The sequence below is a fragment of the Grus americana genome, chromosome Z, assembly GCF_028858705.1.
Source record: "Grus americana isolate bGruAme1 chromosome Z, bGruAme1.mat, whole genome shotgun sequence".
NCBI classification, from domain to species: Eukaryota; Metazoa; Chordata; class Aves; order Gruiformes; family Gruidae; genus Grus; species Grus americana.
In genome coordinates, this window is record NC_072891.1 from 38925991 (window position 1) to 38939329 (window position 13339).

General features: G+C 39.3%; 1 protein-coding gene across 7 annotated transcripts in view; it reads right to left on the reverse strand.

The window, feature by feature from the left end:
- TJP2 (tight junction protein 2) overlaps positions 1-13339 on the reverse strand; it is a 69418-nt gene that overhangs the window by 24304 nt on the left and 31775 nt on the right. The window contains exon 1 of one of the 7 annotated variants that reach the window (XM_054810836.1): positions 2470-2582. The exons of the other annotated variants lie outside the window; for them this stretch is intronic. The gene's annotated coding sequence lies outside the window, so the exon portion shown is untranslated. Of the gene's footprint in view, positions 1-2469; positions 2583-13339 lie in introns of those variants that run through there. 7 annotated transcript variants of the gene reach the window in all.

Consider the following 13339-nt stretch of genomic DNA (forward strand, 5'->3'; position numbering starts at 1 on the left):
TGTACTTTAAAGCATCCCCTCTATTTCCAGAGTGAAAGTCTTCTGGCAGTACACAACTGTTCAACAAGCTATGGATGCTGTCTCTTGAATGCAAAGAAACCCCAGAGTTGAGGTTGTTCAGCCTGGAGAAAAGGCAGCTTTGGAGAGATCTAATTGCAGCCTTCCAGTACCTGAAGGGGGCCTACAGGAAAGCTGGAGAGGGACTGTTTATCAGGGAGTGCAGTGACAGGACAAGGGGTAATGGGTTTAAGCTGAAGGAGGGTCGATTTAGATTAGATGTTAGAAAGAAATTCTTTACTGTGAGGGTGGTGAGGCACTGGAACAGGTTGCCCAGAGAGGTTGTGGAGGCCCCATCCCTGGAAGTGTTTAAGACCAGGTTGGATGGGGCTTTGGGCAACGTGGTCTAGTGGAGGGTGTCCCTGCCCATGGCAGGGGGGTTGGAACTAGATGATCTTTGAGGTCCCTTCCAACCCAAACCATTCTATGATTCTATGTATTCTTCCACTGGATTCTGAGCACCCTAAAGAGGAACTTGGTTTATATTTTCCATTGCACATTCACTGTATTGAAATACAAACTTAAAACTTAAGTCCTGCTCAGAGTTCCTGAGAGAACACGCAAAACATTCAGCATTCTTACCAGGAATTTCACAACACTGAACAGTGTTAAATTTCCACTGTTCTCCCAGAAAAGGAACAATGCTCTCCAGTTTCCAGAATTTTTTGGGTCTAATTAAAAAGTTCATTTAAAATAGTTGGAGGAGAGGATGGCTTATATTAAAAATAATACAAGTAAGTATTCCTAGATTTCTGCTCATCTAGATCAGGCAAGAATGAGTGGCATTCATAACTGTTAGTATTAAAACATATATGTTTTGGGTCAGTGAATTATTCTGCTGAAGCACATGGTGAAATTATTTTATCTGATATTCCCATTTAACTAGCTGATATGTCTAACCCTTCAACTAGCTGACACCGAACTGTCTCACTACATATATTCCCTTACACAGAGAACCTTCCATAAGTAAAAAATTTCTCCTCAACTAAGCACTTTTTCTGAGCTGCTGTGATGCTACAGTAAATAGAAGTGACTAGGGTTGCTTGTCTGGCATGTATGAAAGTGTGTACACAATTTACCTACTACTGGCTACTGCATCACTGTCCTACTTTTCTATATGATATTTTTAAGCTCTGTAGAAAACCAGTCTGTGCTATAGAAGGACCTCAGTATCAAATGATGGGTAAAATTTGAAGAACAAGCAGGTGGGTTCGAATTTTGTAGAAGCCATCCTTCTCACTGTATAAAAGCCTCAACAACTTAGACGTGTAAGAATATCACTTCAGTTTACACTGTATGCAGTTCTTACCAACACTACCTCCCAGCCTAGAATACTGAGTCCAGCTCTGCACAGGCAAAATAGCAAGGCAGGCAGGATGCAATCGACGAGAGCTTACTACCTGTGGGGACAATGAGTAGCAGAGTTGCCTTATGCTTCCAGAAGCTCTCACACCAGGTCTTTCAATACACTACCTGCTAAAGGAGGGCCTGAGAAATGACTGTTTATTCAGTACAACACTGCAGAAAAAGGACTGAGGAAAGCACGGTAAAGATATTGGGAAAGGATTTATGGGTATGAAACAGGTAAGCTTACAGGAATTTCCTTCCAGAAAACTACGCCTCCCATGAGCAGTGGTTCAAGTAAAACCTTGTGCACAATTGGAGAGATGCATTGTGTAGTAAACCAAAGCACTGTAAACAACAGGGATAAGTTTATTTTGCTCTGACAAATAAGTCTCATGGTATGTGGTCACAAAAATAAGTATTAAGAATGGAAGAGAAACTACTGCCTACAGACACTATGATTAAGGCTTGCAAGATTTTGAGCCTATAGCATCACCTCACCTGTGCCTAGGAAAAGTTCCTTATAGTATCAGTGACTGTTTCAGGTACTTTCTGTGTAAATTTTGGGGTTTTATTTTTAGCTTGAAACTGTTGCTGAACATTAAACAAAACCTAATTAAATAATTCACTTTTAACTTCATAAGTATTTGTTAAATTAATACATTTTTAGAAACTGCTCCTTAGGAAACCATCTCCCATTTGCTGTATGGTATATAGCAAAGGAAAGTACACTATGTACTTGCAAAGCTGATTTTGTGCAACGTAATTACCAAGACAACAGGACTAGCTCTGCCATACTGATAAAGCTATGCAGGCTCTGTAACACAGTTCAGAGAACTGAATGGTCACCTTGGAAGCCCATAAGGCACAGAACACATCTGTACTCCCTCAAATCTCTAAGCAATAATCTCTTTAACATTATGAAACATATTGGTGCTTGCCATTGCCATGATACTAACCCATACTGGCAGATTAATGGAGAAGATAAGATTGAGAGGGAGGGAGAAACTACAAATGTTATAAATCATCAGTTGAAGACTTGATCAAAACTAAGAGTGAAGTCTCTACCACAATCGCAAAATTCCTGTATTCCACATCTAGTGATATGACTCTCCTCTGAACGCATCAAGTGATGGGTTACAAAAAGCCTCCATCACCTTGCCAATTTCTTCATAGTTCATCTGTAAGGAAACACAAAGGGATCCTGAGCAGCCTGTGCATCCCTTATAAGATCACAACTTCACTGAAAGATTGCACACCAAAACACTGGAGAGAGAAAGGCAGGCAAAATGGTTAAGGATCTTACCTCCAGTTACTAATAGCAACTGTTTTGCAAGTCTACCCAGGTTTCACACAGATAGCAGGTTACCTGCAGTAAATGCAAATTACTGTAATTAGCTAGTCTAAATTCATTAGCCACTAAAGGCAGTCTATTTCTAATTAGAACACTGTAGTCAGGATTTGCTTAAATGTGCCTAATGCTCATATACCAAAATGACAGGTGCTTTCTACATACCCAGAATAGACTGCTTAACAGAATCTTTGGCAGGAAGCTAGTCAAAGTGCTAAAATCGTCTGTGTGCTATGAACAGGCAGCTGTTGCAACTCTCACTTGACAGTCATCAGAGATTTATGCAATTACTTGCTACTGAGACAACTTCATTCACACTAAAAGAACAAAACCAGAAGATCTGCCACAACAGTTATCCGGCTATGAAAATGGGTTGGAGAAGGGAGGGATATATGGGGGGGGGGGTGGGGGGCAGGGGGAGTGCAGGTGGAAAAGACTTGGAGTAAGATGCAACAAAAAACAACTCACGTGCCCTTTCAAAATCCCCAACTTTCTGACTGCATGTGACCACATTCTCTGCAGAGCTTGAGCTGTCTTCATTGTTGCAGGATATAATCTGTGAGGGGACGCCGTATAGCCCCGTCTTTTCATCTGTTTCCACCACTCAACAGTTATGTAATTCTAATACAATAGTGGCCTACATACTCGAACAAATCCTGCCGTCAGTTTCACACAGAAACACATCAAAACCACAGCAGGGAAATTTACCAGGAGTTTAACTAACTTTCACTTTAAGAGACCCCAGGAAAAAGCAATACTGTAATCTTACATTTTTTTAAAAAAAATTAAGCATCAGAAACAGATTGTTATATAGCAAGTTATTCTTCTTCCAAGCACATATGGGTTCATCCCACCAGGAACCTACTTAAAACTTCAAAGAAAAAAAGGCTTAGGAAGCACAGTGTAGATTATTTGAAAATTAATATTCTATTAATACACTATTTTATAGTAAAAATTACCACTTGACTCCACTAACGTGAGTGACGCTATGGTTTAGCAGCCTTTATCATGTCTTAACAATTTAACTGCTGAATCTAGAAAGTCCTTATGCAGAAATAACTGTATACATGAGAGTAATCCCTTCAGCTGCACATGTAAAATTACATGTAAACACTTGCAGAACTGTGGACTTGGCTCTAGCAAGCAAAAAAAGGAAACAGAAACAAAATTGTAATAGCTGCAAATGAGATACTCCCTCTGTCCTCAAATATTTAGTAAGATATTTGTAAGAATGATAAGCTAATCTTACAGCCAAACAGATGACTTTATTGGAAAATAGGTCAAGCTATCAGTTCCATCTATGCCACATGAATGCTGTGAAATTTAAGCCTTAAGTGAACTTTTACCCTAGACTTTATTTAATAAAGTTTCACAGGCAGTGAACAGATAGGAACACACGCCAAGTTCACTACACAATGCTGAGACCTCCATCCGCAGATTGCATTTTTCATTAGTAGAACATTAGTTCTTCATTAGTGCTGAAGAGTAAGAATTCAGACAGCAGGGGAAAATGTGGAGGGTTTTTTGGTTTTGTTTTGTTCTTTAGGTTTTTTCCATTGTAAATCAAAACTGAATTCAACATCTTGTGTTTCAACTGTGACCCCATCCCTGCAATGGCCAGCAGAACTAGGATGAACACAGGATTGCACCTTCAGTGCTGAGCTGTGGAAGGTGAACACCGTTCAGCCTGCACTGAGGGGATCCAGGAGAAATGCACTGACACCAGCCTCTGACTGGAGCTTCCCACTTCAGAGCACACCTGTGGATGTAAGTGGTTTAAGACTGTCATTAGAGTTTGGTCAAAATAGCTTAGAATCTCCATCAACATTTCTAAAGAAAAAAATCATTCCTCTGAACAGGCTCACATTCACAGCTTCCAAAGCCGCATTTTAAATTTATTTATTTATGCTTACAAAACTAGCAGGAAGCAGAAACAAATGTAAGGATGTACTTGAGACCTCTCTTGCCCTGTCTAAGCTGTCCTGCTCTCCTCCTCCTTGCCCTTACAAAGCTTCAGCAGCACTCCAAATAGAAGAGTGTCACCAAAAGACTGTGATGTCACGGAGAACAAAAACGGCACAACATCGTCCATGAGCTGTAGTGGTTATAACAGCAAAGACTCTTCTTCCTTAATTTTGGACTGCCTTTTTTCTAAAGGAAAAGGAGAAAGATGGATGGATTCACTGCACCAAAATTTAAAAGGGACCTGAAAAGAAATTAAAAAGAAAAATAATAAAAAAAAATCAGGAAGTCTAGGAATGTTACTGCAAATTTTCTTGCATAGTCAGAACAGGAGCTGTGAAGAAACTGATGAGTTACTAGAAAGATGAAGGCTTTTGCATTTAGATATTTAATTTTTGGAGGAAAACAATTTCTCCAGAATAGGAATTTCTGTATTCAATTTTTTAAAGTGAGATGGAAAGAAAATCTTTTTTTTTTTAAACTAACAGACAAGTATTGTCCCAGACACTGTCTTTTGACCTTACCTGCATGCCTCTTTACAAAGGGTAAAGGAAACTAAAACCTAACTTCACCCCCAGCACAAGGATCACAGACTACAATCTTTAACATTTCACACTTATTTCAGACCTGTTATCCACAGACATTTAAAACTGAAACAGTTTTTGAAAGCAAGCTCAACTCCAATGAGAGATGCACACCTTGGTCCTTTGTGGGAGTCTATCCAGACAATAAAATGTTTGTGATTCATGTGGGGAAAAATAAATTGAAAACAAAGCATGATAATCTGGTTCTATAAACTGGGACTGTGAAAAGAAAAGCAGAGTTCCCAGAACACTCAACAGAGCAACCTCAGAATGTCACAACAAAGCCTTACAGCAGAAGGCAGCATCTCTCCACTCACCCAGGTGAAGAAAGACCTTCCTTACCTTGGCATGGTCTCTCCAGCAGAAAAGCTAACTAGAGGTCTCATACCTAGTACTGTCATGTTTTGATCTCTTCCTCTCTTAGCCAGCGAAGAAAAAGGGTGTTTCCTCACACACAATCTAGACATGGCTGTATAAGTAAGCAGAAGGGAAACCTGAAATGGTCTTGTTGGCTCTGTTATGGAAGTGACACAAAAGTCTTTCCCCACCACCTGCCGCCCTCTTCATCTGCTACCATGGACTTAAGCATAAAACCCTTGAAAACTGAGCCCAGGTTTTCCCTAAAGACAGGCTCCTATACTGAAAATGATCAAGAACTTCAAGTTTAACTGAAAGTCACCCACCTGTAAAGCACAGGGACAGAGGCTCTTCTAGTCACTGATATGAACAGCCAAGTGGATGGACTCCAGAACTGCATCAAGATGTCAGCAGCATACCTGGTCTCAAAGACCAGATACATTACCAGAGGATTCAGAAACTGCTCTCTTATATCACCTGCCCGCTTAAAGGCAATTATGACAGATAAAATTGGATGACCCTAGATTTATAGGCATTCAAAGATGCTGATCCACTTCAATTTCTGGAGGATCCTCAGGAGATCCTGTCAATAGACAGGGGAGGCTGAGTGGAATGAGAAGCACTCTGCACATCAGTGTGTGGTGTGAAGGTCCACACCTACCCTTTTTCAGCTGCAGGCCGTGGCCTACTAGGCTATTAAAGGTGACTATGAAATGACGATCATGTAACATAAATTGCATATCCAGAGTCTGCCAAGTATTCTTAATTAACGTAGTAAAAAGTGACTGGAGAGGAACAAGACCTTTATCAGGCCTTTCTCCTGCAGTAAGGAAGAATGCTTAAGCCACTTTTAAGTAAGAAGGCTCCGACTGAAGTGTTTTCATGAAGTGTCTGCATATGGTAAGGCAGATCTTTGCTTAGGATCTAGGAGGATAAGAAAAAATATTTATCTATGGATCTTTTACAATACAGCCAACATCTCACAAAAAAGAGGTTTTCCTGTTTTCTACCAATAAATGCTCTAATTCAGAGAAGCATTTCCTACTTTTGTGTAAGCTCATGCACCCATACAGCAACCCCCGGAAAAGCAACAGATCGTCCTGAAGAAACAGGTTCCCAGAATGATGAATGGCTCACATTAAAGCAAGAGAAGTGATAAAAAATGGTTTGTAAAAAAATATCCACTAGGAGTAACATGTAATTGCTCTTTAACAAGACAGAACCCCCCTCTTTTTTGCCCTCCTATGGTCATGAAGAAGACACACACATAAGGGACAGCTCCATGTTAAGAGATAATCAGTTCTTCTTTCACATCCAAGTAAAATCAAGATGGTTATATTATCAGGATGCAGGAAGTTTAAGTCACATACTGTACAATTAAATATACCTCTGCACTAGAATGACAACTTCTGAAGGAAAAAAGTTACTATAGAAATGAGCTGTGCAGACAATCCTTTCTTCCCGTTTCCTCCAATGAAGAATTATCAGTTAGATACAGCTTTTGCTTTATCCCAAATTACTTGACAAGAACAAATACCTTGCTAACATAAAAGTATTTTGCTTGTAACAAGCACACTCATCATGTATTATCAGACTTTGTACAAAAAACATTTTTTCCAAAATGCACTTAGAAGCAGTAATCTCAAGATAAGGGTTGTCTAAAAAGACCTATTTAAAGAAAATATAAACTGAGCATAATGTTTCTAGTCATTTGTTTTTCATATATTTGATAAGTTGAATATCATTACACAGAAACACAAAAAAAACTGGTTTTAATGCAAAAGAAGTCAAAACCTTTTCTTAATCATATTTCACTTGAAAGTTACACTATTCACTTGCTATGATTTGTAAATTCTATCTACAACAGCACTGGCAAGTACTACATAAGTACACCATGCCTATTTCAGGCATTCAAAGACCAATCTTTACTTCTGAAGTTGCATGAAAACATTTAAAACCATCAAATGAGAGCTGTTTACTAGACAATAAGTTTTCTTGGGTTTTTTTTGTTTACTTCTTTCAGGAACAGTTTGAATCCAGCATGACAATGACTCCCACAGTCATTACTTTACACTATGCTCAGTACTATTCGAATTTTGCCTCCAGTTAGCAAAACTACTCCTTCTTAAAAAAATACCCAGTGCAAAAGCTGTCAGCTGCAGAGCCAAGAGTATAATTCAGGCTTCGTGATTTCTAGTCAAGTAGCCTATCCTCTGAAATGTGTTGTGCAAGAAAGCAAACACACAGATTTCCTCCATTTCTGTCAAACAAAAGTCTCACACCAAAACAGCCCCTGTAATAGGAAAGCAGGGGGCAACCTTCTCCAATTGTGGGAGTTTTAGCCACCTAATGGGGAAAAATTCCAGGGTGGCAGAACTTGCCTTCATTTCTACCTCTTGTTGCACTATGACACTCCAAATACCTTTCAGACTGCAAACTGAACTAGAATCCAGTCCTATGCAGAACTGAACAGACGAAGGGCAACAATGCTGTTCACCAGACTACTGAGAATATCAATCAACAAACATGTCTAGGTCTCAGTTTCATTGTAGCCCTGTTACTAACATTCACAGTGTAACGCCCCAGATTTTCTAGTGCACAAAAATTGTTTAAAAAAATAAGTCAAAGGAGATGGGGAAAAAAGTTGCATACATACAGAAGATCTCTGATCTGTAGCTGTGAAAGTATCACTTAATCCAGCTCACCACATGTCAATGACAGACAATGCTTAAACATAATGAAGGGTATCACACAATCTGCCCATAATAGCAGTCCCTGCACTAGCATTCTTTGAATGGTTCACAGTGATGGAAGAGCATCCCCAGTTGAAAGAATTTTTGCAGAAATTTGCCAGAGCACAGGACAAAGTATATCAAAATAGAGGCATGGGATTTGAATTTTGAAAATATTTAATTATTCTGCAATTCCAAAAAATAAAGGGAATAACATGTAACCTGGACACTGAAAAGAAGCCAGCAAAGACTGTGGCATTAGGCATCCCTTTACCAGATTACTGAGTAAAGCATATAATCTCTGAATAGTTTTATTTGTTTTAACTCTGTATTAAAGAAACACCTAAATAAAACTGAGGAGGCTGTACGTATAAATATCTAAGTAATGCATACACTAGGCTCTTTTGGGAAGAAATGAAAAAATTCAACTGTTTTCCAGGGAAATTTTTATCTGTCCATGCCAGTAAGATACTGCCTAGGAAAACTGTGTTTCCTATGTATTTAAAGCCAAACTTTTCCCAATTATGTTGAAGACTTTCAGAAAGCAGGACAGAGGAGAATCAGGATTTTCTTAAAACATTTTGAGTTCTGGACACAATTTACCTTAGAAATAGCTAATAAAAATGCAAGGCGGGCTTGATTTTCTTTGCTTGTTTGCTTTCTAGATGCTTTCTTCTTCTCAGGCTCATTAAGGTTTCCTCACCTCTAGAAACAAGCACCTTTGGAAGGGTGACAGAAGACCAACACCCCTTTCCGTCTTTGGCAATGCAGGTTTCTCTTCCCAAATATTTACCTCATAGGATGGGTACGGTTTCACAACATGTGAACTAAACAACAACTTCCTTTTGACTGTAACAACTTCCACAATCATCCTGCTCATTTACATGCGGCCTCTTGACTCACTCCATGAATTCAGCTGTTTGGCTCTTCAAAGTAAGCCAAAACAGCTTCCTAAAGCCCCAAAAAGCTGCTAATCTTTTCCAACTGGATCACTCCTGCAATTTCTGTGAGCTGAACTGGCTTGCCAACAACAGCTGAATACCAGGAGATGAAGCAGAAGGAATGTTAGAACTCAGCACCTAAGATGAGCTCAGCCATCAGATGAAGCTTCACCTTCAAGGATGCACCAGGGTAGGAAAGCTAGATTTATTAAAGGGACAGATTAAATCATAGAATCATTTAGGCTGGAAAAGACCTTTAAGACTGAGTCCAATGGTTAACCTAACACTGCCAAGTCCACCACTAAACCATGCCCCTAACTACCACATCTACACGTCTTTTAAATACCTCCAGGGATGGTAACTCAACCACTTCCCTGGGCAGCCTGTTCCAATGATTGACAACTCTTTCCTTGAAGAAATTTTTCTGAATATCCTATCTAAACCTCCCCTGGCTCAACCTGAGAACGTTTCCTCTCATCCTATCTCTTTTTCCTTGGGAGATAACAACCAACAGGCCTTCTTGGCCACCTGGGCACACTGCTGGCTCATGTTCAGCCAACTGTTAACCAGCATCCCCAGGTCCTTTTCCACCAGTTTTCTAGCCTCTCTTCCCCAAGCCTGTAGCGTTGCATGGGGTTGTTGTGACCCAAGTGCAGGACCTGGCACTGAGCATTGTTGAACCTCATACAATTGGCTTTGGCCCATCAATCCAGCCTGTTCAGATCCCTCTGCACAGCCTTCCTGTCCTCAAGCAGATCAACACTCTCACCCAACTTGGCATTGTCTGCAGACCTACTGAGGGTGCACTCGATTCCCTCATCCGGATCACTGATAAAGATATTAAAGGGAACTAACCCCAGTACTGACTGAGCCCTGGGGAGCACCACTTCTGACTGGCCGCCAACTGGATGTAACTCCATTCACAGCTCTTCAGGCTCAGCCATCCAGCCAGGAGCACGGAAATAAAAGCAACACAGAAAAAACCTTTTAATGGCAAAGACAGCAAAATGAAAGTTCCTGAATGGCTTTGAGGGTACTTAAGACAATGAGAAAATATATTCTCTCCTGCTTTTTAAGCCATGTTTGATAAAACAACAGATTACTATACTTGTCCATATACTTTACCCTAACATATCCTGATATACAGCCTGTTAATGGCTATCTTGTCTGCCCATATTGTAGAAGAAACCTTTATGAAGGCTTTACAGGTATTAGTGTAACACTAGGCTATAATCTGACATATAATTAAGATATAATAATAAAAAGATATTTTTATATACATATATATACACACACACTAAATATATCTGCCACTGTAGCACAGATGAATAGGAAGAAAGCCTGCTTCTTTTTCCCCCTCATGCTGTATATTAAAAAGGCATACAAGCACCAGGAGTTGCATTTCCATCTCCTACTGAATTTGCAGGGCACTTAGAAGTTTAGAGCAGACCAGGAAAATAGGTAGGAAACCTCATATTCCAGAACAAACCAGCCAAGTTTTTGACAAATTATTTTTGTACAATGCAGACAACCCATGCAAGCCAGCAAAACTCAAGAGACGAGATTCAAGGTGTACAACTCACAACTAACCCAGAGAGACACTAGGTGGTGCAGTGATGCTGCAACTGATGCACACACAGCTTCCCTGCCCCATGAAAAGATGTTACATATGGCATTTATTTTGAGTTTTAGAAATACAACTTCAGGGTACTGCTTTGGCACACAGCACGGTATTATTGCTCTCAAGAACTCAATATTACGCAATATCTTTATTTATGTCACAAACAGGATGGCATTTGAGTGATTTTCATAAATATAGTTTGTGTAAGTTAAAAAATTCTGAGAAAGGCCTAACATCTTGTTATGCCAAAATCCTATTTCAAAACTTTCTTCTTGGACTAAAAATGACAGGGAATGTGATGTTAAAACATGGTGTTAGGTGTTTTTTGTTTTGCTTCTTTAATCTCAAGTACAAATCCTATCATCAGACTGTTGGTTGTTTTTTGTTTGTTTTTAAATTCCAACTTTATGAAGTTTAAGTGCTTTTCCACCACAATTATTTCAAGAATTAATTGTACTGTTTATACAAAGGGAATAAACATATTCCCCAAGCAGTTTTATGTTCTGAAAAGAGAGAAACATCTGGTACTCCAAAGAAAAACTATGCATATTATGCATCAGTCACACTAAGACACCATGGAAATGGGTAGCTGAAAAATTCTAAACAAGATTTTGATCCAATACTACATGACAGTTGCACCAAAAGTTAGAAATGCTACATTTTAGCACTAACAATAAAAAGGAGAATTATAGTTACACTTTTGGAGTGAAGCTTTTACTTCCAGGTTACTTTTAACCTGAACATAAAAAGTTTACACTTTCAAGAAGTACCATGAGGTCCTGATTTTGCTGACAGGGAGGCATAATTTCTCATTACACCAGAAAAAGTCAAGCAACGCACACACACTGGAATTTTCTAAAATTCATTCACCTGTATTTCACAGTACCCGTGATCTCTGCCAGTAGGAACAATAGTTAATCATTTCAGTTCAGTACCCAGAAATTACTTAGGATTGTGTAGTGCCTTTCTAAAAGTATGATGCTTATTGAACAACTACCTTCTTAACAACTGACTGTTCCCTCTCTATTGGAAGGAGGTAAGTGCAAAAACAGCCACCTGAACTGCTTTGATGTTATGCTGTAGAAGCAGGTCCTCATTTACCATTATCAAGGGCGGGGAGAGAAGAATAGTGAGAAGGGCAAAAAGCAGTATTTAACCAGCAGAGTGTAATAAACTCAGAACATGAAACTCAACATAAATTTACAACCTTCCCATGCTATACAAATTAAAAATGTACATGCAAAACTTCTAAACTTTTCTGGGATGGGGTAGAAGACATAAGTGGAGTAGTTTACACTTGTTACCACTGAATTCTGCTGAGCTTAGATGCATACATATGCATCATCAAAAACCAGTACAATATCCCATTACAAACTAAACAAAAGCCTATTCAAGATGGGGAGAAAAAAAGAAACTCATTGTATTCAAAACACTGCTGCAAGATACACAGGTCTTACCTACTGAAAACCTAAAACTTATTAAAATAAAGCTTAGTTCTCTTTGAGGAGCAAGTTCCCTTCGCTGTCTTTTGCCCAACAACAGTTCTGTCATTACCCTGGTGAAATGCTGTTGCAATTGTTCCAGTGCTTCCCCCAGCAGGAAGCAACCAATTGTTCAAAATTTGTGAGAGAACAGCTTCAATTGAAATACAAAATTGCCATTTTTGAGAAGAAAATAAATCCCATTCTCTCTCCTCCCTCTCCCCCCCACCCCCCCAAAAAAGCAGCAAAGATTTAAATTATTTTCATTTTTAGAAAACAATTTCTGCCTCTTGAGGAATAACACTCTGGGAACTAACATTTTGTTCATCAAAATTTTCTTCCTTTTCACACATTGCTTCACAGAGGAAATCTGTTTTTCTCCAGGTTTTCTGGGATGTGCAGCACATGTCCAGCACAGAAGCCTTGAAATTGCTGATTTACTCTCCCATCGTTGTTGAAGGGGTTTCAAAGAAAAGAGCAAACCTCACCTCTTGGGGAACTACAGGTGCCCAATCTTGCAATGGAGGAGATTTCCCCACCACCTCTTTTTCACACAGCAAGGCTTCAGGAGATAAAAACCTGGAAGCCAGGCAATTTCTGTCGAAGATCAAAATTAATCTAGGTAAAAGGCTGATCAGCTGAACACATCAATGACACTTGTGTATATAGCTTTATGTATACACACACTGGAAAGTGAAGAGTTTATTTGCTGTTTCATTTTCAAAGCAGTTTTCCTAGATTTTCATCTTGTCACACAGACTAAGGTGCTGATAAGTTTTTTGTATACACTACAAGAAGGTAACACTACTGAAGGGACACTAAACTTTCAGTTCACCTAACCAACACCAGCTTTAAAGGCTCACTCTGACTTAACCACCCTCATTCACTTTAACTGTAAAAACTAACATA